General features: G+C 38.5%; 2 protein-coding genes across 5 annotated transcripts in view; one reads left to right on the plus strand and one right to left on the minus strand.

Moving 5' to 3' along the window:
- The window catches only part of LOC145985537 (hemolymph lipopolysaccharide-binding protein-like), a 58,375-nt gene extending 52,791 nt beyond the window's left edge, over nt 1-5,584 (minus strand). The window contains exon 1 of the mRNA XM_083119607.1: nt 5,568-5,584. The gene's annotated coding sequence lies outside the window, so the exon portion shown is untranslated. The remainder of the gene's footprint in view (nt 1-5,567) is intronic.
- The window catches only part of LOC145985789 (3-oxo-5-alpha-steroid 4-dehydrogenase 1-like), a 113,266-nt gene that overhangs the window by 38,602 nt on the left and 47,877 nt on the right, over nt 1-26,787 (plus strand). For 2 of the 4 annotated variants that reach the window (XM_083119876.1, XM_083119872.1), the window contains exon 1: nt 14,508-14,580. The exons of 1 other annotated variant lie outside the window; for it this stretch is intronic. The gene's annotated coding sequence lies outside the window, so the exon portion shown is untranslated. Of the gene's footprint in view, nt 1-14,507; nt 14,581-15,645; nt 15,687-26,787 lie in introns of those variants that run through there. One more of the 4 variants, XM_083119875.1, reaches the window with a different exon arrangement.

Genomic DNA, 26,787 nt, shown 5'->3' on the forward strand with positions numbered 1-26,787 from the left:
AGCAGGCAATGGCACATAAGTAGATCCTTGTAATGGAGTGAATTCAGAAATATTAACATAGAGCTTGTGTGGAGAGCCACATAGGGTCCATCCTGACTCTTTTGCCGCAAATTCAGAGTGTTTGATATTTAATTGATCTATCAAATTGCCTATTATTGTGTCTGAATTTGCATTTGAATATACCGGTACAGTTTCTGTTATGTGGGGCTGTGTAAATTTTGTGCCATTTGGTTTCTTATATTGTACAAACAATTTGAGGGAGAGCTTATAAGAACCATTTTGTGCATTTAGAATTGCCTGGAGATTAGAATTTATACTGTTCAAGAAATTCTCAATGCCACATCTTGGCTCTGATACAAACCGGTGATCCCTTAATTGGCCGTTAAAACTGCTACGGATAGGTTCATGGCGTAGCTGTTTTGCTGCTCTGGCATTAACAGGTGCTTCGTGCCTTCTTTTCAGACCAGATGTAGATGGTTGTGCAGAGCAAGTATCTTTATGTGTATATGTGAAGTATTGCATGCTGTATTTTCTATTGCATTTGGGGCAAATTTTTGTGGGAGTTCTGTATTTGTCTGGGTTACAAATTTTTTGGTGTCTGGCCCAATTAGAGCTAAATATATTTTTATTGCATTGGTCACAATATTTTTGATTCGGCATTTTTGCTGTTGTTTATTATATACAATTTCCTGGGTTTCAATTCAAAACTTTATACTGAATAAAAAATATCAGTTGGGTTCAGCTGTGTGATTTGTATGTGTATATGTGTGTATGTGTGTATACACTTAATATTTTTGGTTTTGGTATTTATATAAAATTTCCTGGGATTCAAATCTAATCTCTATGGATTAATATTAATAATATTAATCTTATGACAGGTTGTAAAGCCAATAGCTTACAAGTGGAAAATCATTCACACTGACCCTCCGCAAATGCCTGCACGAACATGCATATCTTGAATAGCAATAACCTTGTTATGTATAACAGGCTGGGACAAATATAAGCTTGACTCTAAATATGAGTGGATTACAACAAATATCAGATTTTATATTGTTCAATATGAATTTAAACCAGTAAGTATGAGAAGCACTGTATCAACACGTCTGTTCTCCTCAGTCAGTCTTACAATACTGGCTGATGCAATATTCGGGAATTTCTGTAAATACTGAGGAGAAACATGCAAACCAAAAATCAATACTACCGTCTCGGGAATTCCACACACTGACGCAGAGGGGGAAGGAACATGCAAACACGGACCAATTCTAGAGGTAGGCTCTGCATATTGCATTGTTTTAATATTAGATAATCAAATTGAATGGTATCCAATTGAACTTAAACCTGAAGTAAATATGTATAGGTGGGTATGGATACAAGTTTATAGACTGGCTGATGCAATTTTTGTAAATCTGCTTGAGGAGAGTTAATACTTTCCGAATTACAAAACTCTTGGGTTAGGCAGGTGCTACACTTAAACAAATGAACATGTTGAGCAAGTTTTAAGTATAAACAAATCAATCTAAGAGAGCTCTTCATTTCTGAAAAATTCCCGAGGGCATTTTTACAAAAATCTTGGATTAGACAAGATTCCACACTTGCTCAAAAAACTCATATGCTCATGTTAAGCAAGTTTTAAGTGTAGCAAAGCTGCTTGAGGGGATGCTCTTCCTTTCCGGCGCTGTCCGTAGCATAAACCCCACTACTTGCAAGGAATGTGTATTTCTGGTCCAAGGAAAACCCGCATTATTACGAAGGGCTGGAAAACAACCCCCACATGTGATGCTCTGGGTCGCTATGTCCGCTAAACACTTGATAGGTCCCTATTTCTTCGATGGCGTAGTCAATCAACACTCCTATCTCACCATGTTACGGGCATTTTTTGTTCCACAGCTCCAAAGAATGAATCTCCTGGACGTTCCTGGTTTCAACAGGATGGACCACCGCCCCACTATGTCATCGCTGTCAGGGAATATTTAAGTGAAGTGTTTCCAATAGGTTAATAGGACGCGGATCGGTACATCATCCGGCGCCTCTGGATTGGCCTCCCAGAAGCCCTGATCTCTCGTCTTGTGACAATGCCCTATGAGGCATCATTAAGGAAAAGGTATCACAACAACGATACCAAACAACAGAACAACTAAAGGACGCTATTAGGGCAGCCTTTCAGACAACAATCACGAAAAATTTGCTTCGTAAAATCTCACACAGGTCATGGCGCCGTGTCATTTTGTGCCATGAAAATAATGGTGGTCATACTGACATTTTGGATGCGTGAACAACATCCTGGTTGACGCTGAATCCATACGTCTTACAAATTGTTATATTGTTATTATCATAATATAAAATTATGTACAATTGTTGGTGTCACACGACATATGGAATGAATGGCTACCTTACACTTCATTATATTATATTGTATTATTATAAAGTTGTATTATTATCAAGTTATGTAAAATTATGGGGGTAACAAGACATATGGACCACCCTGTATAGACTATACTCTTTTTGGCCAACATTTATCTGGTCACCCTATTCCGGGGAAGATCAACTAGGGTGGGGGTGAAGTCAAACGACAAGTGATTTTGAAAGTCCTGTACTCGATTGCCGATAGAGTAGGGGCTGTAATGTACCAAATGCTATTTTTACTTTTGACTGTTGTGAAAAGCGAGAAAAAGGTAAAGAAATGAGAACAATTGAAACTTGATTACTTCCTGTCCAGTGGTTTTCGTGCCCGCACAACAAAGACTGAGAACGGTTTTTCACAATAATGCTCATACAGATATCAATTGTCGGCTTGATAAAAAAGGGGGGTATTTGTAAGAAAAGACGGCGTCTGCTTTTAACTACCTCGTCAGTAATTTCCTTATCCTGCCATCGATAATATAAACTATCCGTTGCGCTAAAGGTGCGAAGAATTAATTATAAAATAACCAATCATATGCAAGACAATTACGAAATTATACAGAAATATGTCTTATTACGAGAAAATTGTGGGCTAGAATGTACAATATAAAGAAAGTCTCTAATTCACTTCATACTTCTTATACTTACTTCTTATGCACTCCTAGAGACGTATCTCGAGTTACGAGACGGGGGTCGCGTGTTAAAATTGTATATTTATTTGTAGAAGTTGTAAAATAACGTTGTTATTTACCGCGATAATTATCCATAAAGAAACACGGGCACCATGTTCCATGTCAGAACAAATGACGTTCGAAATTCCTTGCGCCGTCTACAGCGTTGCCACACTGTTCAGAGCATTGGTCGTTGAAGTGATAATTTAGGCGGGAGAGAAAATTATTAACGTGGAAAGTCGTTGCCAAGTTACAAGTTTGTTAACGTGGTATTTGCTTATTTCAGTGGAGTGTGGAAAAAGAAGGTTCTTGTAGAATGGCGGGAGAGAGAAGTGACAATATTGTTAATGTCGTACAATTATTTCAGTGGAGTATGGAGGAAGAGGGTCGCGGTCTGATAAACAAGTTAATGGATTTCGGTGTCTTGCCAAAAGAAGGCACTTACATGTGTCCTCGCGGGCACGCATTGAAATTGTATAAAAACTGTACCTCCCTCGATAAGTTCTCATGGAAGTGTGGAAAAAGTGTTCAGTGCGTTAAGAAAAAAATCAAAGCCATGTGGTTACTCTGTGTCTCTACGGAAAGGAACTTTTTTTGCAAGATCAAAGTTGTCGATCTTACAGGTATGCATTTTCGTAAGACTTTGGGTCAGCAATTGTTGTTTAAATGTCATATGCGATGAGGCTCGCATTTCTTACAAGACAGGAGTTGACTGGGGTTCCTTCTGTCGGGAAGTTTTAGAACATTCCTTCTACAACAACCGTCAGAAGATAGGAGGTGTTGGTAAAATCGTAGAGATCGATGAATCCAAATTTGGAAAGCGGAAGTATCACCGGGGGCATCGTGTGGAGGGACAGTGGGTTTTCGGGGGTATCGAGAGAGGAAGCGGACGATGTTTCATTCAGTTACAATGTGACCGCACATTAGAATTCTTCAAGCCTGCCGGAATGTTATACAATCCGACAAACGGCAACCTGTAAGATGAAGATGACGATGTTGACCCTGAGAACCCCGAGGTAGAGGAACATGTGGAATGCGGGCTTTAAGAACCCCGAGGTAGAGGGACATGTGAATGCGGGCTTTTATTACAGGTAAGTTTGGCAACAGTGCTTTAACGTTGATTTCAGGAAAGTATGGCGTCTCCTGTATTGATGAACAAATGACGTTCGAAATTCCTTGCGCCGTCTACAGCGTTGCCACACTGTTCAGAGCATTGGTCGTTGAAAGTGATAATTTCGGCGGGAGAGAAAATTATTAACGTGACATAGCCCCACAAACCATCACGGGGACGAGGTATGCCTACTAGGTTAGGTTAGGCCTGTTAGGTTAGGTTCCATTAGCACTCCTTTCGTTCAATTTAGCATATACGGACAACTACAGGTAAGTTTGGCAACAGTGCTTTAACGTTGATTTCAGGAAAGTATGGCGTCTGCTGTATTGATGAAACGTTGTTGGTCAGTTACGTGCTGCAAAACTATAAATTTCTTATTGAAAGTGATCATTAGTCCACAAATCATTCACGGATAACCATTTCAGGTAACGTTAGGTTAGCTTTAGTTATGTTAGGCAAGCATAGTTATAATATTTCGTTTGTAAAAATACGCAAATACTCCACCGTTGATTTTAGGAAAAATGGCATGTTTTTTGAAACATTGTTCGTCATTTACGTGCTACAAAACCACGAATTCCGTATTAGAGTGATTATTTGCACAAAAACCATTCACGGAAGGTTAGGTTAGGTTAACTTAGGTTAGGCAAGCATAGTTATAACATTTCGTTTGTAAAACTTATAAAATTTCGTTCGTAAAACTAGATATAAACCTTCATAAAGATTGGAAAAAAAATATATTTTTTTTCAAATTTCCGACTTCGCTGCCGATTTTTAATAACACATTCGTGATTAGGAGGCCAAAATTAGTTAGTAAACCAAAAATTAAAAAAATTGGAGACTTTCTCTATATTGTAAATTCGCTCCGAAAATTGAAGAAATATGTTGTAAAAATGCGAAATTGGTAAAATATGTCAAAATATGCATTATCAAGTTCGTCTATTTCGGCTGATTTTTATCAGATAAGTAAATATCTCACCCCAGCATTCTCTCCGATGCCAAAAAAATGTTATAACAAAGTCCTGGGCCGTAATTATAAGCAAAAATATCAGCTATTTCCCATGACTTGGAGCTTGGACAAACCTACATTGGACCACGCACTGGTGCTTTCTCACTCTACATCGACAATGCTGCGCTTCCAGAACACGTTGGCTGCAGAAGCGTTATTTTCTTGCAGAGATGGAATCAAATAAAGATCCAGAGCTGTATTGCGTTGGTAATTTTAAGGAAATTATGTTATTGATCTTAATATTTATCTGCTGGTGTTGGGTTCTCATATTCATAACTATGCAACCAATACTAAAAAGCATTAAGCAAAGCAAAATTACGTTACAATAATATTAATTTCGCAAGAGTCAATTACTGAATTTAGGCCTACATCAACTTACAATTTTTGTTTCACCCAACTGCATGTCGAAACCAAAGAATATCAAGATTATCTTATAGTTCAAAATATGCAGGTTAGTCGTTAACCAACTGTTCCTAGAAATACGTTATTATCGAAGCCTTTATGGTTACTGTTATACTGTCGTTACACTATGCTGGAAAAATTTCTAATCATTTCATCCTTTCATTTTTTTCTTATATTAAGTGGGGCACAATGAGATGTTGCTTTACGTTCCGTGGGCGATCAGTTGCAACGAACGTTCCAGTCTAATATAGAGTTCATGATTGACCAAATATTCGGTTATCTAGCAAATCTTGATGTCTTTCTTTTTAATGTTATAAATGCATGCCTTCTCACACACGCGATTTGTTACATTTTAAGTCATTTCTTGTATTTTAATAATGATAATTATTATTACATCCGATGGAAGAGGTTTTTCTAACACCAAAAGAATATGGTAGTATGCGAGGAGCCTTACTGAAATATACTTTTCTACATGTACAACAGGGTGCGAAATCCTGGGGGGACAGGGGGGATTCCTCCCCACCAACGATCTTGTCCTGAAATTCCCCCCCCCCACCAAACTTTTCCGGGGGGCAGAGAGTTTTGGTTGTAACAACAAACATAAACAATTTGTTTGGGAGTCGAATATACTTTACTGGAATAAGATCCAAAACATGCACAAGGAACGGACAACAAAGAGCCTCATCTCTAAGAACACTGAACTCAGCAATCCCTAGAAAAAACACACAAATTAGTCCGACTTGTTATTTCTTCACCATTTCTCATCGCCTTTCGTCAGCTACCACAAAGTACTGTATATAAATATATTAATAAAACACGTAATAGAATTTAGATGTGAATTTTATACAGGAAACAATTATCTTCTTAATGTTTCTTAATTTTTGCCCCTTAGTCACGCAAAGCATTGTTCATTGCATTAGTAGTAGCCTATAATATAATCTTAAATTTGCAATCGAATTTTAAATGGACAGTCGATATAATATATTGTATGTTTTATAAAATAATTTGATTATTTAATAATTGACACATATTTAATGACATTATATATATATATATATATATATATATATATATATATATATATATATATAATAGTCCACCGCTCTTCCAGTATTTCGGCAGTCATGAATATCTCTCAAGAAATATATATATATAGTGTGTGTGTGTGTGTCTCTGCTCCTTCCCCCCACCAATCTGCAGCGATTTCGCACCCTGATGTACAATAAGTAACCTGTTAATCCAGACGAAAACTCAATAGTCTAGTTTGACATGTAGAATTGCTCATTGTTGATAACGGGTTTTGTTGTAGTGATGGGTGTTTCCAAAACTTCTGGGTGGCTGGGTAGTTGGGCTGATCACGTTTCAGCATGTTCCGTCTGCTAAACAAGTGAAAATAAGCCACCGTTATGAATGGGACGTGACGTTCTCTCTTGAGGTTGAGAAACTGACTTGTGGCAGAAAGTGCCTTAGGGCCTCCTCCACCATCTAAACATATCCAGAGGTGGAGGAACGGTCAGGTAAGGTTTAATACATTCTCGATCACTTCCATGGCCAGCGGCGGCGCCAGGATTATTCATCTAGGGGTACTGAGGGGGTGCGGAAAGGACTTTAGGGGGTGCGATGCTGAAAATAAGGAAAACACGAAACACGCATGCAACCTTTCAAACCGGGGGGGGGGGGGGGCAAGGAATGTTTACTTTCCTTTGGTATATGAGGTTTAGCATAGTGCGGGGGTAATAATAGCAAAAAGCGGGGGGCAGCCGCACCCCTAATCGCCGCAACTGATTAACATACATTACTGACTGAAATTAAATTTTATGCGGGAAATATATAACTTTAGATTGGCATCCATTTTCCAGGGAGGCTGTGCCCCCCACCCTTGCCCTTCTCCTGGACGTCCATGATGATATGTATTAAGTCTTATACTCCAAGAAAGTGGTGATACAGTGTAAACTAAACATTCACATACACGTTGCAGTCTTATTGAACTATGTAGTGAAATACAAAATGAAATTATCCTGGCCTTTAAAACACAATTTTTGAACCTTTTCAATGTAACCAATGGAGGTACAAAATATATAGTACATTATACCTTCCGTCTGCCACAGGACAAAACGCGAAGTGCACAGCAACTTTGTCTTCGGTAAAACTCCTGCTGCCGCACAATTACCAATAACGAACTGTAAAATTTCTTCGTGAACATTGGGCCTCTTCCTAAATAACTAACTAACTAACTCTCTAGCCTTCTTAAACCCGAAGGTTCATGGCTGCAGCAACACAGGCCTTCCATCTGTTCCTATCTTGAGCAAGATCTATATACTCTTTTCCATCCCTATCGATTTCCTTTAGGTCCATCTCAACGTTGTCGCTCCATCTTCGTCTTGGCCTTCCTACAGGTCTCTTACCATCAGGTTTCCCAACAAGAATGATGTAAACTCCTCTTTCATCTCCCATTCGTGCCACATGGCTTGCCCACCTAAGTCTTCTTGATTTAATTATTCTAATAATATCTGGACATGAATACAAATTATGTAGTTCTAAATTATGTAACCTTCTCCACTCACCTGTCTCCTCATCCCTTTTAGGTCCAAATATTTTCCTAAGGATCTTATTTTCAAATACTCTAAATTTATGTTCCTCTTTCAATGTAAGGGACCAAGTTTCACACCCATATAATACTACAGGCAAAATTACTGTTTTGTATATTTTAACTTTTAGTTTCTTAGATATTAAACGAGAAGACAAACGTTTATGAAGAGAGAAGTAACATGCATTTCCTGAATTAAGCCTACTTTTTATTTCCTCTTTAATATCATTTCCATTTGTTAATATTACTCCTAAGTATTTGAATTTGGAAACTGGTTCAAACGAGTTGTTATCAATAATTAGATTTTGATTATTACCTCACACTTGGTTTCGGCCTGTAAGCATATATTTAGTTTTCTCTTTGTTAACTTCCAAACCTATCTCATTAGCAGTTTTGTCAAATACTTTAGCATTATTCTTAATTGTATTTATATCATCCCCTAATAAGTCTACATCATCTGCATATGCTAACAACTGAGTCATACCATTTAATTTTAGTCCTTCTTTAGTTTCTTTTACCTTCCTAACAGCATATTCTAAGGCAAAACTAAAGAGCAATAGAGATAATGCATCTCCTCGTTTTAACCCATCATGAATTGTAAATTTGTCAGACACATTAATACCCACACGAATTTTACTTTCTGTTTCACTGGTGCACACTTTTATCATACTAACAAGCTTCTTAGGTATTCCAAACTCTACTAATATATTATATAATTTATCTCTTTTGACCGAATCATATGCTTTTTTGAAATCAATGAATAGCTGATGGACATTTTGATTATCTTCCCACTTTTTTTCAAGTGTCTGTCTGATGTGAAAAATTTGATCTGTAGTTGATCTGTTACGTTTAAATCCACATTGATAATCACTTATAATTTCATTAGCATATGGGGTTAGTCTTGTTAAAAGAATGTTAGATAATATTTTATATGTTGTTGAGAGTAGAGAAATTCCACGGTAATTATTGCAGTTCATTTTATCACCTTTCTTAAACACGGGAACAATTATAGATTCTTTCCACTGTTGAGGGATTTCTTCTTTATTCCATATTAAACAAATTAATTTATGAATTTGACATATTAACGAATTCCCACCATATTTAATTAACTCAGCTGGTACTAAATCGATGCCAGGTGCTTTGTTATTCTTTAGCCTTTTAATAGCATCTTTAACTTCAGTCAAGTTAGGTTCTGGAACTAAAGGTTCTGCTGTGTGTACTTCATTTACTTCTGATTTATCTCCTACATGAACATTTAAAAGGTCATTAAAGTAGTTCTTCCATCTATTTAGAATATCGCTTGGGTCAGATAGAAAATCACCGTCTTTATCTTTTATCAAGTTTACTTTAGGTTGCCACCCCTTTCTAAATTCATTTACAGCTTTATATAAATCTCTGATATTTTTGTTTTTGCTGTTTGTTTCAATTTCGTTAATTTTGCTTTTCAAGTAATCTCTTTTTTTTACTTCTAAACGTGCGGTTAACTTCTCGCTTTATTCTATTATAATTGCTTAGATTTGTATCATCAGAGTTATTTAACCACCTAAGTCTAGCCTGATTTCTTATTTCTATTATATTATGACATTCATTATCAAACCATGTTTTACTTTTTCTTCGTTTATGGTATCCTATACTTTCTTTAGCTGCTGATTCTATTGCATTACTTATGTGCTCCCGATTCTTATTTACGTCTGTTTCATTTATATTTTAATCATCATTTAAATCCTGCAAAACATCAAATCTATTTGACAGTTTAATTTTGTAATCTTTCTTAATTCTTTCATCAGCAAATTTTCCTGTATTAAATTTTATAACTTTTAGATTTTGTTGCTTATGATTTATCACTGCGAGTCTTTCTCTTAATTTAGCAATTACTAAATAATGGTCACTGGCACAGTCAGAACCTCTATGTGTACGAACGTCAATTATACTAGTATGCCTTCTCTTATCAATGAGAATATGATCTATCTGATTATGAGTTTTACCATCTGGAGAAGACCAGGTATATTATGGATATCTTTATGTTTAAAAGTGGTACTTTTCACAATTAAATTCTTTGAGGTTGCAAAAGTAATCAATCTTATACCATTATCATTACTTAATTCATGGAGACTTTCTTTACCAATCGTGGGTTTAAATGTTTCTTCTTTGCCAATCTGTGCATTACAGTCACCTAACAGAATTTTCATATCATACTGAGAACATTTATCAAAGACCTGTTCTAACTCTGTATAAAAATCATCTTTAGTATTATCATCTTTATTTTCCGTTGGTGCATGTATGTTTATTAAAATAATTTTACACCACCTACCTGTAAAACTGCATATTATATCCTATCATTAATAAGTTCTACTGTTTTAAGAGCCGAGATAATTCTATTATTTAAGAAAAAGCCTGTTCCAAAATTATGATTTTCAGTACCACCATAGAAAAAAGTATAATTTTTAGTTTTACAATTCCCTTCTCCTGGCCACCTAACTTCCTGGACAGCTACTACATCTAATTTATACTTAACTATCTCATTAGCTGTACACTGAAATGCCCCAGGCCGGTAAAGGCTCAGAACATTTCAGCTGCCTAATTTAATATCCTTATTCCTAATGTAGATCTTATCCTTAGTCCAGGAACCTCCCAAAGTAGTCCCCGCCCGGAGATCCGAATGGGGGACTATTTTACCTCCGGAATATTTTACCTTGGGAACATCCATGGCCTTATATTGCTGTTTCTTGACATGTCTTTTTACAGTGCAGAGTTGTCAGATCTACGCCTAACCCCCAATATGAATGGAGGACCGCACCTGTCGTTGGTCAGCGGATCCCTCGGATGTAGCTGGGAGGATCACATTGTAGTCCACCAACCATACCCCACTTCTGCTGATTGTGGGACACTCATAGAGCCATGACAGGACAGCTCTGTAAATCCCAACAAAGCAAAATGTTGATCATTTCACTCTGTTGGTTGACTAACTGCAGTGAACAAGTGAACAATGAGATTCCTTAGGTAATTTGCATATTGCTCAGAAAATTGTTATAACTCTGGCACTATGGGAGCAATCTACTTCGGATAACTTTTGTTTTGCAGCTAAAACATCAGAGCATGCAACCGTGTACAATTCAGAACGCTGAACCGAGGAAGGAGGTTTGGGGGGCGCGACCCCCAAATTTCAATGAAAAAAACCATAAACATCTGGAGTTTGCCCCCACTTCTCCCGCTATTTGGGAAGAAGGCGCGAACTTTAGTATTCTATTCTTTTCAAAGAATGGACATTTCTAAAGAGTATGACACATGTTTCATGTTCTTTAGTGCCATACAAGTTGAATAATAAGCCAAAACGTGATTTTTTTTTTTTTTTTACCTGGAGGTAAACAATACTACAACTAAATATTATTGCGTTTAGGATAACTACAAACTTAGGCATTGTCTGACATTTCCTTACAGGGAATGGCTGGTTAGCTTTTCGCATGAAATCATCCACCTGTTAAAGTGTCACTTCAAAAGAATGAAGCAAGAGGTCATTTCTCCTCAGTTTTTCCTTGCAGCAAGACGCAACAACTTATTGTTGAAGTTTGAGTAAAAGAAAAATTAGTCTGTTTGAGATTCCTTGTTATTCCTCCTTAGTGTATTGGTCTGCTAAACTGATCTAGACATTCGTTATGATATCATCAAGACCCTATTAGTCTCTGTAACTAAAGTTAAATGTAAACTTCAGTTAGGTAAATTGATTTCACATTGAACCAATGACGGAAATTTTAGACTGATCATGATAAATATAGAATTTGGGCAGACTTCACAGTAGTAGTAACCTTCTGTGAAAGCATCGATATTGGATTCATATCACAGATAAGCAGTGGCAGAGATTTGAAGGGCGTGGGTGGCAACTGCCCCCCTCACTTTTCACCATTTTGCCCCCGCACTATGCTAAACCTTATGTACGAAAGGAAAGTAAACTGGCCTTGCCCCCCCCCATGCCCACCCAGTTTTGGAAGCCAATCGTCGCCACTGCAGATAAGGTATATATCGTTCTTCGTCTTTATTCTCTTCTCCCTTTGGGATGTATCATTTCGTTATATACACACATTTCTTTTTGTGTGTGTTTGTAGTTATATTACGCTACGTTGCTGTTCTTCTGTTGTGGCTAATCGAGACAATAAAGATGAACTATGATTAGCTGAAATTGATGAACACTTTAAACTCAACCCTCAGTGGCATATACATTTCTACAACATTGAAATGGGGGAATGTATCTAATTTGGATGAAGCATGGCACTGGGCTTGAAGATAATCACCTTTTGAAGATTAGAAACACGTCAGGGGTCATTACTAGACTGACGAGTCACAACAGGTATTATATCTAAACGAAAATTAAACCAAGAAATTGAAACAATAAGAAATCTAAGAAATCTTTACTAATTCTTATTCTACATTGTACACACTTTTTTTTACTAAAATAATGACAGAAAGAAGATTTTTCACGTCATAAAATCTGTTTAACAGACAAGATCTCCCACGAAAAGCTATTATTATTATTTACAACTTCTTTTTCCCTAAAAATTCTCACACTTTCCTTAACGGATATGTCGCAAACAAGGAAATCGTGATGGGCGATGACATGTATATGGATCGTTATGCTATCTTAGGGAACCGCAACATAATCTCGGTGTCAGATCGGCACTAATTTCACTTTCGTCCATATCTCCCACGCATGAGAATGAGAAGGGTCTCTGGTGTGAGAACTGTGTCAGCTGTACATGGGCAATCAAGATTTTGAAAAAGCCTGAAATGCTATCTTTACTAGACATGTTACATAGAACGTATTAACAAGAAAACTACCCTTCACGTTACAACTCGCATTAAATAATTTACCGAGCACGACTTGGTGATACATTGAAAGCAACTGAAATTTTATCTTCAGTGCAAGGAAGAACAAGCAGACGGAAAATGGTTTATCAAATATGCAAAAAATAAAAAATAAGAACGTAACTCACATTAAGCTATAGGCAATTATCGAAAACCACAAACTGACCATTTGAAGGAACAAGAGAAGAAAAAAATGCATAACAATGCTGACGAAAGAAAAAAACGGCAGCTGATCTTTATAGAGGCTGCCGCCAGTACAGGAAAGCATGTACATCGGCATCTCTTTCAGTGCTTGCCTGTTGCATACAGTAATAACGGTCTTACTTCAGTACCTAACATTCGGCGCTCAGTATGACGACATGACATAATATGACATTGTAGGGGTTAGTGTTTTCAGTTGAACTTAGGCGGTGCTGAAGGGGGTGCGGAAGAATATTAAGGGGTGCGAAAGCAACCCCCTCGGGCCTTCCTGGCGCCGCCCCTGTCCATAAAGGAGGTGATGTGATCAACACAACTCTCCGGCATAGGCGTGCGCACGGGTGGGGGCAAGAGGGGGCAATTCCCCCCCCCCAATCATGGACATCCGTAGGTTTTTTTCCACGGTGGGACAAGCAAGGTATTTTTCCATGGGGCATATATTACCATGATAATAGTGTTCCCCCTTAAAACACACCACATGAATTTGAAATTATCGTATTAATGTAAATTACTATGACTGAAATCAAATTATACGTGTGAAATATATAATTTTAGTTTGTGACATTCGAATTCTAAGGGGGAGGTGTGGCCATCCTTCCAGACGTCCATATCCCTACATTATTATACTTTCACCTAAAAATTTAGAGTAGAGGAATCTTATCGCCGTTATTAAATATATAATATTCTTAAAGAAAATTAAGTATTTTCAAGCTGATTAAAGATCAGAGTAAGTACGGGGGAATGGGGTGCAGTGGCGCAGGCACAGGGCGCAACGGGCACTGCCCCTCCACAACCTTGGACGGAAATCAATTCTAGAGGACAAACATTGAGGTAAAAGAAAGCAAGACTAGCATAATCTAAGAGTAGCAGGACAAGAGGATACTCAAGATTAAATTAGTTTTCACGTCTTTCTTACATTATTTCTTCCAGACGGTCAAGAGCACCTGCAGGGGGGCACAGAGGGGCAATTGCGCCTCCTCTATATCAAATTTTATACAAATAAAAATACATATCGTACAATTTTCTTGCTCGCTTCGCTCGCAATTTTTTTGTTTTCTCTAATGCATTGTAAATTACCAGAGAGAGAAATTATAACTACACTACCGTAGTGTACCTCGCTTTCTTGAGCTACCCTGGCCTTCGTAGAAGGTAGGATATACAAAGAATGCGTTTACGACAGCAGTATACATTTCCAGTATCATGAGTTGTAACAAGGAAGTAGGGGAGAGAAAAGAGGGGGAGAGAGCGAAAGGTAGGAGGTGAGGAGAGAGGACAGTCGGTGTTTGGCTTGGAACGGAGGAGGAACATTGAGAGGACGGGGCTGAACAACATTTTTAGGACGAGACAGGTAATTAATTCCCTTTCTCTAATTATGTCTCTGCCGGTTCAATGTTAAAGATCGTAACACCCAATTTGTGTGTGTGGCCATCCATTTCATGAGTATCGATAGTTTAGTACATGTTCAGGTACCTGTCCAGCCAGGACGTATTTAGGGGGGTTCCAGGGGGTCCGGACCCCCCCGAAAGATTTATCAAGTATTAAAATTAAATAATGAAAAATTTATTCGTTTAGCCGTTGTTATATAATTTCCTCTGAACTTATTGGAAGACAAGTATTATACAGTATGTACCATTCTTATTCGTACACACGGATTTTCAAAGAAAATGCTTTAATATCTGAAAGGAAATACACTCTTTTGAAATTGTTTCTTTACAATTCAATAACTAATATCATTAGGAACATAAAATCTTACCCAAATTCTGTATAACCAATGACAATAATAAATTAAATGAAACTGAAAGAGATACATGCTATTTTTTATACAACTTTTCTATTCGTACACTTAACAATATAAAAGAAAAAAGTATATTCAGAGCAAATTGACTGACAGTTCTAATACTTTGATGCGTATCCTTTGGCTTTAATTACTGCTTGACACCTGTAGTGTCAGGACAAAACGCTGAGTGCACAGCAACTTCTTAGTTAAAATCCCTTGAGCCGCAATGTCCACAACAACGAACTATAACATTTCATCGCGAAATTTTGCTCTCCTCGTAACAGTCTTTTAAAAATTCAAATAGAACGAAGTAACGAGGTAACTATCGTCACGATACAACTCGAGTTAAATAATTTCCAGAGAACGACCTGATGATACTTGAAAGAAACTGAATTTTTTGTTCCAATGCGACTTGAGGAAAAGAGGACGATCAAGTATGACGGACAACACAACCGTGTATCAACAGCGCAAAGAAAAACATATTTGCAACGTTTCAATGTTAACGGTTTTCTGAACATCCAACTTACGTTTGAATGAAACAGCCGCTTGTTGCATATCTGATACGCTCCATTGTTTGCGTGCAACAAGTGGTGGCACCTTGCGGCTTCTGTGTGAAATATACAGACTGGCTGAATTGTTCGCAGAGTCACGCATGCGTAACTGCGTTATCCATAAAAGTGAGTATTTTTTATTCTTTCTCATGTTTATTGTTAGTTATTACAAAAAATATTATTTGTTTGTGCTAATATCATGTTTAAAGTTTGCAATACGTTTTAACGTAGTCTATGTCCATGTAGTAGTTTTTTATGGGCATTTATCTTAATGTTACATATTTGATACATCCGACAACTAACCATTGTTTTTTTCCTTATCCTTCATAAACATTGTGAAACTCAATATTTTCCAAAAATTTCTTCACATTTAGTTATTTTCAAAGTAAAAGAATATTTGTTTAATTTTCAAGAAGTGATATCAAAGTAAATTTCTTTCTATCACAATATGTTATAGTGAAGCTGAAGATGAATTCAGGGGCGGAGATATTAGGGGCTCAACACAGTTGTAGCAAATTTATATTTCACATTTCAAACAAATATATAAGAAGCTAACTGCAAGTTTGCTTTCAAACAGATACACTAATGATTTGAAATGTGCAGGTTCGAATCCTGGTGCTAGTATTCTTTTGTTACTCGAAATATTTGTTTGGGTTCTCAGGAAATATTTGTGAGATCACCCTATCATCAGATAAACCAAATTTTTATCCCAAGGGTCTCTGACTTCACTTTGCAGATGTACGATTTATTATCCATACATTATTCAGCCCTTGATTAGTTTAGGGGTAAGTGGTAATGTTGTACTTCGTCTGGCTGAGGTCATTCCTCCAAATGTCAACCATTTGTTGTATTTTGATAACTGGTTCAATTCAGTACAACTAATGAATGAACTTGCAAAGAGAAAAAAATTCTGCTTGGGTACAGCACGTCCAAATAGAATTGGGAACTGTAATTTCCTAAGTGATAAAGAACTGAAAGTAAAAGGTAAGGGAGCATTTGACGAAAAGCAAGCTATAATTGATGGTGTTAGTTTGCGAGCAGTAAAATGGTTCGATAGCAGGCCTGTTGTTTTAACATCAACATTTGCCTCAGCCCAACAGGTTGGAAAAGTAAAAAGATGGGACAGACAAAAAAAAGAGAGAATTGATGTTGATTGCCCTTCCATTGTACTTATGTATAACAAATTCATGGGGGGGTTGACTTATTAGATTCTCTAATTGCTCTGTATAGAATTACGATCGTGTCTAAAAAATACTATCATCGTTTATTTTTTCACTTTCTGGATTTGGTGGTTGTTACTTCCTGGCTATTATACAGAAGAGATTGTCAATTCTATGGTGTTCCACAGAAAAATCAGCTTTCACTTTTTGAATTCAAAGCTTCAATTGTAGATAGTCTTTGTAGGGAAGAGAAAAGCTTGTTGAAGAGAAAAGGACGTCCATCGACAAATGTAGACAGTGAGTACACAAGAAAGAAAATGAAGGGACATGCTTCAAAACATATTCCACAGAAGCAAATCAAAACTGACCAAATTGGCCATTGGCCAGTTTGTTCTGATAAAAGAGGGCGTTGCAAATTACCCAATTGCAAAAGCATGCCATACATACAATGCCAGAAGTGTAAGGCATATTTGTGTTTAGAAAAAAAGAGAAACTGTTTTCTGATATTTCACACAGAATAAGGTAATTCAGGAACTAATTTAACAATTTTCCATGTTAGAGGTGCCTGATGTCGCATATTTGTAACATTTCAAAATTTCATTTGAAAATGAAATATTTTGAATTTTTCATGTATATTTTTTCAAATGGTCCAATAATAAATGTAATGAGGCAGAAATTTCTTTTTTTACAATTTTGATTCATTATGCCGTCCATAAAGGGTTAAGTCTTATACTCCAAGATAATGGCCATACAGTGCAAACATTCAGATACAGGTTACAGTCTTATTGAACTATGTAGTGAAATACAAAATGAAATTGCCCTTCTCTTTAAAAACAATTTTTGAACATTTTCAATGTAACCAATGGAGGTACTACAAAATACATAGTACCTTCCGTCTGCTACTTCAGGACAAAATGCGATGTGCACAGCAACTTCGTCTCCGTTAAAATCCCTTCTGCCGCACTATCCCCAACAACGAACTATAAAATTTGTTCGTGAACATTGGGCATCTTCCTAACAGTTTTTTTTTTTTTTAAAAAAAAAAAGCCTAAAATGGTACGTTTATTAGACATGTTACGTGGAACAAATACATAGAACGTGTTAACAAGAAAACTACCCTTCACGTTACAACTCGCATTAACTACAATTTCCCGATACCTTACCTTTGAAAGCAGCTGAAATTTTTGCTTCAGTGCGAGGAAGAACAAGAGCTAAATAAACAACTCACATTAAGCTATAGGCAATTATCGAAAACCAAACAGACCACTTGAAGAAACAAATGAAGAAATATTCATAACAACAATGCTGACGAAATTAAAAACGGCCGCTGCTGTTTACAGAAGCTGCCGCCTCTATCGGCATCTCTTTCAGTGCTTGCCTGTTGTAATAATAACGGTCTTACTTCTTACTTCAGTACTTAACATTCGGCGCTCAATATGACGACATGACACACGTAATATTACACTCTAAGGGTTAGTGTTTTTAGCTGAACGTAGGGGGTTCGGAAGAAAATTAAGGGGTGCGCCAGCACCCCCTCGCGCCCCCTGGTTTCATGTGACGTCAGGATTCGCACCGCCGCCATTTTTGCGGCCTAGTTGTTTGTCGTCTGCAAGGAAATACCCACCACGTAGGAGAATGGGATCCATTCTCTTTGCACGTAGCGTTCGTTACACTTGCGCCAACTGTACGTTTGTTGTTAGTAATGTGTAAAATTTCGGTAAAACATTGCATAGAATTAATGACAATGTTGTGCCATCTGCAAATGGCGTTAATTTTTCGTGTTCAATCTCTTTCCGCAGTGGACACAAAAAGATATGGAGAAAAAGCGAAGTTTTGCGGTGTAGATCCATATGAAGTGGACGATAACGAAATGAAAAGGGGCCTAAACCTTTGGCCAACTCTAGTTCACGTGTGTTTAATTACTTGACCCAGCTACCTGGAATCAATTCGTTTTCGTATTTATTAATGGTTCGGATTCGGCTTGAAATATTTACATCCAGTACAGATTTACTAGTAATATTTTCAAGGCTCTGCCATTATCGTCTCTGTTTCCCTTTAAGGTTCGTTCAAGCGCTGGGTAAAACTTCGATGGCGTCCCAACGGATTTCTTCAAGAAGCTACTTACCGAAATGAGTTTCTGTAGCATTTAGAAGTTCTTGTTGGTATTTTCTTTCATCGAGAAAAACCGATGTTGTCCGTATATGCTAAATTGAACGAAAGGAGTGCTAATGGAACCTAACCTAACAGGCCTAACCTAACCTCGTAGGCATACCTCGTCCCCGTGATGGTTCGTGGGGCTATCGTGAATTTTTGGGGCTAACGTCAATGGTTTTTGGAGCTACCCGTGGATGGTTTGTGGGGCTAACGTCAATGGATTAATAATTACTCTTTGTCAAGAATTTGAACTTTTTTCGTGAAAAAAGCAAAATATCACCTTGAAGAATCTTTCGCAATGCAGAATAGGTAATTACGAATGTTAAAAATGACGAAGTAAACGAGTGAGAGGTGTTGGGACGCTATCGAAGTTTTACCAAGCGCTGTAACTTAAAATGTTGAGTTGCTCAAAAACAGTAATTTCACTCCTTGCTTTAACAATTTGGGATATACCGGCCTCCGTGGCGGAGTGGTTAACACAGCGCGCTACGATGCCAGGGGTCTCGGGTTCGAATCCCAGTCTGAGCATCGGTGTTCTGGTAAGTTTTGCTTTTATCAGTTTCAACATACCATCACTCAGCCTCGTCTTCACGATTAGCCAAAACTGGCATAAAAGCGAAGTAAAATAAACCAAACCAATCAATCAATTTGGGATACTTTTTATAGCAGTGTTTTTTTTCCTGGCAGTACGTAAAGCCTACTACCGGCACATTTTCTCATGGATCGAATAACAATTAATAACAGTTTGCTTTAACGAACGAAATATAATAAATAATCAAGTGCAAACGTACAAATTATCAAGATGAATTAAGCTTTGAATATTATAATTTTTATCATCAAACTTATCGGAAGTATCAGCACCTTTCTTCCAAAAAAACAACAACAAAGAAACGCTATTGCAAGTATGATAAAACACATCAGTTCGATCCATTTGTATTGGGTTGGTGCGAGTGAAATGTCCGGCCAAGGTGCGTCATTGCCAAAGGCCAAAAAATTCAAAACTATAATACCTGGTTAATCAAAATAGTCGCCGTCTGCAGCCACACACTTTTGTCATCGCTCAGCCAACAATTGGATTCTATGGCGAAAGAAGTCTGGAGTCTGCGACGCAAAGATCTCCTCAACGGCATGTTGCACCGCCCGATCATCAGCGAAGGTCTTTCCTGTCAGGAAGTAATCGAGATGCCGGAGGTGATGGTAGTCAATGGAAGAGAGGTCGGGAGAATATGCTGGATGAGGAAGGGTTTCATATTGCAACTCGTGGAGAGCCTGCACCGTCCTTTGTGCGACATGTGGGTAAGCATTGTCGTGCAGCACGAGGACACCATGTTTGTGGACCATTGCTGGATGCTTGCGGAGAAGTTTGTGGTGCATTTCATGGAGTTCAACACTGTAACAATTTGCACTGATGGTTTCACCTCGCCTGAGAAAGACATGATGGATCACACCCATAGACGACCATACCAGCAACAACACCTTCCGTGGGTGGAGAGGTGGTTTCGGAAACCGCCCTGGACGTTGATCACGATCCAACCATTGTCCTTATCGTTTATGATTGTCATAGCAGATCCATTTTTCATCTGAAGTGACAATCCGATGCAGGAAACCATCCCAGTTATTCCTTACACTCAGAGAACTGCACACCTCCAGGCGGCGAGTCTTGTTGACCGGTGTCAAATCATGTGGTACCCATGAGTCCAACTTTTTCACTTTACTGATCGCACGGAGCCGCCAAACGACAGTGGTATGGTGTATGCCTAACTCGTCTGCAATGGCACGAACGCTTTTCCGAGGGTCCGTTTCCACGGGGTTCCTGAGGAGCTCATCCGAACATGATGTTGGTCGATGACCACTGGGTTCATTTTGCAATGCTGTGTCACCGGAACGAAATTTGACAAACCAGCGGCGAATGGTCCGTTCATTTACCATGCCTGGGCCAAATGCACTGTTAGTGTTTTTGGTTGCTTGCTGAGCAGAATGTCCCAGTTTGAATTCGTAAAGACAAATCACTCGCAATTATGTGTTCTCTATGGTGCACTTTCAGACGACCCTGTTCAGCAACACACTGCCTCCTGACTGTCTGGGTGCTCCAGCCTGTTTGCTGAACGTATACGGAGTTTATGACGTTAGACCTGTGAGCTCAGTCAATCCCTGTGTTGTGTTTGTTGAGGTGAGTTTCCCACCAGACGTCAAAGCGGACATTTCATTCGCACCAACCCAATACTAAAAGTCACAGAGAAAGGTGGCATATAAACTTACCCCAGAGGAAATGTTCACTGCACACTCTGTAATATTTGCTTTATTCATTAATGTTGGCACTATTTACTTTCGCGGTATCTTCTGATCAACAATAATTATCGATTTCCGTGCCATGAAGCGCACATTCTGTTCTTTCTCGGAAAATTCGAGGATGAACGTGTGTTTCTGTTAAACAACTGAATACGGCACAGTAACATCGTAAACAAGGTTGGAATATCCCGCCCATGATACAGGGTAAGTCAAAACGATGGACCCGATTACAGAAATTTATTCTGTGAAATCTAATAAACATATGTTATTTTGAGACATGCGCTTCGAAAGGTTAACTTTCAAAGTTTAGTTTCCATGCAGTGTTTCCACTTTATAGAGTCAGCAGCTGGCAGCGAGCAGGAAAATGGCATTGACTGGAGAACAGAGATCTTTGTGTGTGCTTGATTATCATGTGAACACGTCTGTGATTAGTGTGCAACGGCATTTTCGTACCAAATATCGGAGAGAACCACCTACGGGGAAGGCCATTCGTAAGTGGTATGAACATTCCAGAGATTCGCGCTGCGTCTGTAAACGAAAATCGACTGGCCGTCCGTCGACTGGGGAAGAGACAGTGGAACGAGTGCGCACATGTTTCGTGCGGAGTCCACAGGAGTCCACCTACCGGGCAGCGAGAGAGCTTCAACTTCCACAGAAAACTGTCTGGCCGGTTCTGCGGAAACGTTTACAAATGAAACTCTACCGCTTGCAACTAGTTCAAGCCTTAAAATACACTGTTTATGCTTTGCGCGCGTCCTTCTGTGCTGAGTTTCTCGCAATTATGGAAACGATTGGATTCTCAGAGATTAATTTACAGTGATGAAGCAACATTTCACCTTTCAGGTAAAGTGAATAGACACAACGTCAGGATTTGGGGAACTGCTAACCCCCAAGAATTTTTGGAACACGAACGCGATTCTTCCAAAGTGAATACCTATGTGCTATTTCCCATGAAAAGATAAATGGGCCCTTTTTCTTCCACGAACGTACTGTGACAGAACTTCTTTTCCTTGATATGCTGCAACTATGGCTCCTTGCACAGCTTGCAGAGGATAGCGTAGATTTCATTCTCCAATTGGATGGTGCCCCTGCGGATTACCATGGCAGCGTTCGGGACCATCTCAATGGGCATTGGAACAACGTTGGATAGGCCGTGCATCTCCGGAGGATCGACCTCTCCTTCATTGGCCACCTCGTTCCCCCGACTTGACCCCATGTGATTTCTTCATGTGGGGTTTTGTCAAGGATCATGTTTACGTACCACCACTTCCAACAACATTGACCTGCGTGCCCGCATCACAGCAGCCATTGCTGATATTGATAGCAACATGCTACACAAGGTTTGGCAGGAGATAGACTATCGGCTTGATGTGTGCCGTGTTACGGGAGGTACTCACATAGAACACTTGTGATTTGTTTGAAAAAAACTTTGACAGTTTACCTTTCTTAGCACATGTCTCACAATAACATTTGTTTATTATATTTCACAGAGTAAATGTCTGAAATCGGGTCCATCATTTTGACTTACCCTGTATTCAGCGAACAACTTCACCCACAATTCATTGCACGAAAGCACGCCTGCGGCCATGATTCCGGCAAACATTTCGCAGCACAGACGGAGCGTGTTGAAAACACGTTTGATAAGCATTGCGCTCACAGCTTTTGTGGCAGTGATTCAGGTACAAATATGGACGGGTTAAAGTTACAGTGGTGTAAGTCACTTTTTATTATAGTAAAAAGAGTCTGACTCACAGCACTTTGCTGATCAACACAACAGCTGTTTCCTTCATCACTAGACCTTAAACTGTCATCTGTTGACAGTTGAATGAATCTCTGACTTACTTCACGTTTTCTGTTAACAGATTGGCTTATCTCGATCTGGTTTCTGTGTCTCTCTTTTTTTTAAAAAGTGACTTACACCACTGTAACTTTAACCCAACGATTATAAACCAAATGTACACTTTCACATTAGATTATGTACCAAACGTAGACTTCAACAATGACTACAGTATCCAAAAAGCTGCTATTTGCCACAAAACAACGTTGTATAAAGCCATGTAACATAAGAAAAAAATACATGACGATGGAGCCGTTTCTCATGGAATCAATCGGATCTATCCGATAGTGCAGTGATTCCCTTGTAATCGAAGGATCCGAAATTCGATTCCCGCTGGATGGAATTTTAAAGAAAATTAAAAATATATTTAAAAAAAGGCAAATTAAAACAAACGTTGTCTCGTGAAATAGATAATTTATAGAAATGTTCCGAAGTAAAAAATTGTGTACTATATTTTTTAAGGCCGTAACGTATCACTGTCACTTTTCGTATGTGTATTGAGAGTGAGACAGGCATAGAAGATATGCTGAAAAGTATATACAGATATGCGCATACTTCGAAGACACCCGCTGATTGATAAACAGTATTTCAAACTTTCTGTGAACATTATTAGAGATCGTTCAACAACCACACGCGTTGCAAAGCATGCGGATGTAAAGAGTAACGTAAAAGTCATATAACGCTAGCCATAAACTCAGTACTTGCCTTTAAAATACGATTCATATTTCACACTGGATTGGAAAAATCACGCCATCTTAACCACCGACGAAACTGTATAAAAGTATGATGTTCTCTCACAATTAATAAATAAACAATGGCACACACAACGCATGAATTCACCAAAAGGAAACTTCATTTGAAAATATACAATAATACAATTAAAAATGTTAAACATCGGGTCATTTTTAATGCACGCAGCATTTGCTTCGCTTCACGCTTGCTCTGGTTTGCCGGACTGAGTGCCGGAGCACGTGCTGTTTGCCCAGATTTCCCATCATGCTCTCCGCAGCTGACGTCACATTGCATGGCTGCTTGATCCCACAATGCAACAGTTTGTGACGTAGGTGAAACCTATTGAGGACAACGGTGTTCGCCGGCGCAGGTCATCGCAGAAAATGTGCGAATCCCTCTACCTGCTCGGAAGACACCCGACGACCGCCTGAAGGTCCGGTCATAAACGGCCTCTTTTTTCAGCTCCGATGTTTACGGCAGGGTTTCTCTGACGTCATCAGGATTAAAAATTTTCCGAGTGCTATTTTATCATTGTAAAGTAAGCAATGCAATGATCTAATACACGTAATTAGTGATGTCTTGAGTGAAACAATTTTTAAATAAACTGAAAAATCAAGACTTTCTTTCAATTATGTTAGACGAACCATCTAATGTTAACAGTAGCTTCCGATTGTCAACAGTTTTGAGATCTGCGCGTAAGGAGGAGGGTTGTGTTAAGGAACGATTTATTGGTTTTTACTGATGTGAGTGCCGATTGAATATCTGACGGCTTATTTGTTCGTGTAAAAATTGTCAATAAGTAGAAACTGGAGGGTACATTTATTGCTCAAACTTATGACGGGTCGGCAGTTATGTCGAGGCATTTAGCAGATTTGCAAAACAAGGTCCAGGACGAGTACCCGAAGGCGTTAGTTACGTTAGTTGCTACGCTCATGTATAGATTTAGTGCTATTCCAAGGAAATAATGAAATACCATGTATTCTTATCCACTGCCACACAAGAACATCCCATACTTTTCACAACCCAGGTGGTTATAACAATATTTTTACTGAAGACATTTTCTCCTTTGATGAGAAGATTCTCTCGGGCTATCGACCAGGTGAGTTGTGGAAAAGATTCCAAGCTTTCGAGAGCTAACGTCACTCTCATTAATCAGATTTCAAAATTTTCATCGTATAGAATAGCATAATTTGTTTTTTCTAGTCGTAAGGTCTATGGTACTGCAGTGAGCTTTTAGGTCGAATAGGCAACGACCTTGGCGTTTACTGCAGAGAAATAGTGTGCCCCCCCTTCTAGGTTGGAAAGATCGGCCCTGGCGTTTCACAAGTCTTGCGATGACTACGTAAAAATGTCGCGCATCGCCCTTGCTGCTATCCAGGAGCTTGGTTAGGTAGTTATTCCACATCCTTCTTACTCCCCCCGATCTAGCGCCCTCGGGTTGCTACATTTTCAGCTCTCAATCCATCAATCTTCAAGGAAGCTCCTTTGGTGACGAAAATGCTCTTCAAACTTGGCTTGCCGACGCTTTTAACCCCGAAAAAGGTGATTTCTTCAGACGTTGAATTCAAAAACTGCCCCAGCGTTGGTAGACAGTCATAGACAATGAAGAAAAAATATATTACCGATTAATGTATGTCTTCTGTTCATCTCAAGTTAGTATCAAATAAAAATACTTTTGCCACGGTGAAAAAAACGCTACGAACTTATGCATCAACCCAAACATTATACAATATGCCATAAGTAGGCTGTGGATTTATCCTAAAATACCATTTTTTATTCTTCCTTGGCCAGATAACGTAGTATTTTACGTTTAGAAAATAACATGAATTTCGTAGTGGCTGTTTTTGCCTGTTCTAGTCATAAGCAATTGTCTTCGAAATATGCACCTTTTGAGTGCCTAATATGCGAAAATGATAAAAATCTGTTGATGTTCATCACACTTAGTGCCTATTTTATATTTTTCCGCTCTTTTTTACTGCCTGTTTAGAGAGTTTTAGTGCCTTTCGATCCTCATCGTGACCACGGAGAGGTCACTGAAAATCCCTATCATATTGGAGATGGAACAAATTATCATAAGTATTTTGGTAACACTCAGTCAGAAATTAAGTTGCGAGAATTCTTTGAATATATAATAGATTATACATTTTGTTTACTTAAGTGGGGGAACGCAATTTCTAAAATAAAATGTAGACAAATTATCGTGTGGGTTCGAGCATATAAGATTGCGCCACTGCATACAGTTGATTGGTTTGGTTTATTTCACTTCGTTTTTCTGCCAGTTTTGACTAATCGCGAAGATGAGGATGAGCGATAATGTGATGAAATCGATGAAGGGATAGTCACAAAGAACACCCATGCTCAGTTCGGGATTCGAACAAGGGACACCTGGCGCCGGAATGCGGTGGGATAACTACTCAGCCACGGAGGTAGGTTCATTAATAATCAGTATAAAATTTCCCCTCTTTTCATGTAAAGAAAATGTGAGTCGAAAGGGAGGAAGGGCCGTCTGGAATTAAAATATACAAGGTGTCCCATAAAAATGTATACACATGTTAACAGGAACATCAAAATCAAGTGTCCATTCTATTTTGAAGCACTGGAATTGGGAGAGCAATATTCCAAGAAGAGTCCATGCTCTCAATGCAGATGATCCAGACCTGAGAGTGCAATTTTGTGAGTGGTACTTGGCAAAATACGCCGAACAGATGGATTGTTCAAAGGGGTACAGAAGTATACCATTCGCTTTCACCAGACTTCGCGCCACTAAACTTTTTGTAGAGGGATGCATAAAAGATAAAGTTCATGGTACAAAACCGGCAAGAGTCGACGAATTGAAGACAGCCATTGAACGAAAACGCGCACAAATACCAAACGAAATGATTCTTGATGTTTGCGATTCCATTGCTTCGACATTCCAGCAGTGCCTAGACCACAACGGTCATCAGTTTGACAAAGAAAATTATTCGTGTTTGCAGATTATTTGTAATTTTGAAAATGAACTGTATCTTAATAAGTGCTGACGTTATAATCATTCAAAGTGTGTATATATTTTATT

The sequence above is a fragment of the Lepisma saccharinum genome, chromosome 3 (genome assembly GCF_977018435.1).
Source record: "Lepisma saccharinum chromosome 3, izLepSacc3.1, whole genome shotgun sequence".
NCBI classification, from domain to species: domain Eukaryota; kingdom Metazoa; phylum Arthropoda; class Insecta; order Zygentoma; family Lepismatidae; genus Lepisma; species Lepisma saccharinum.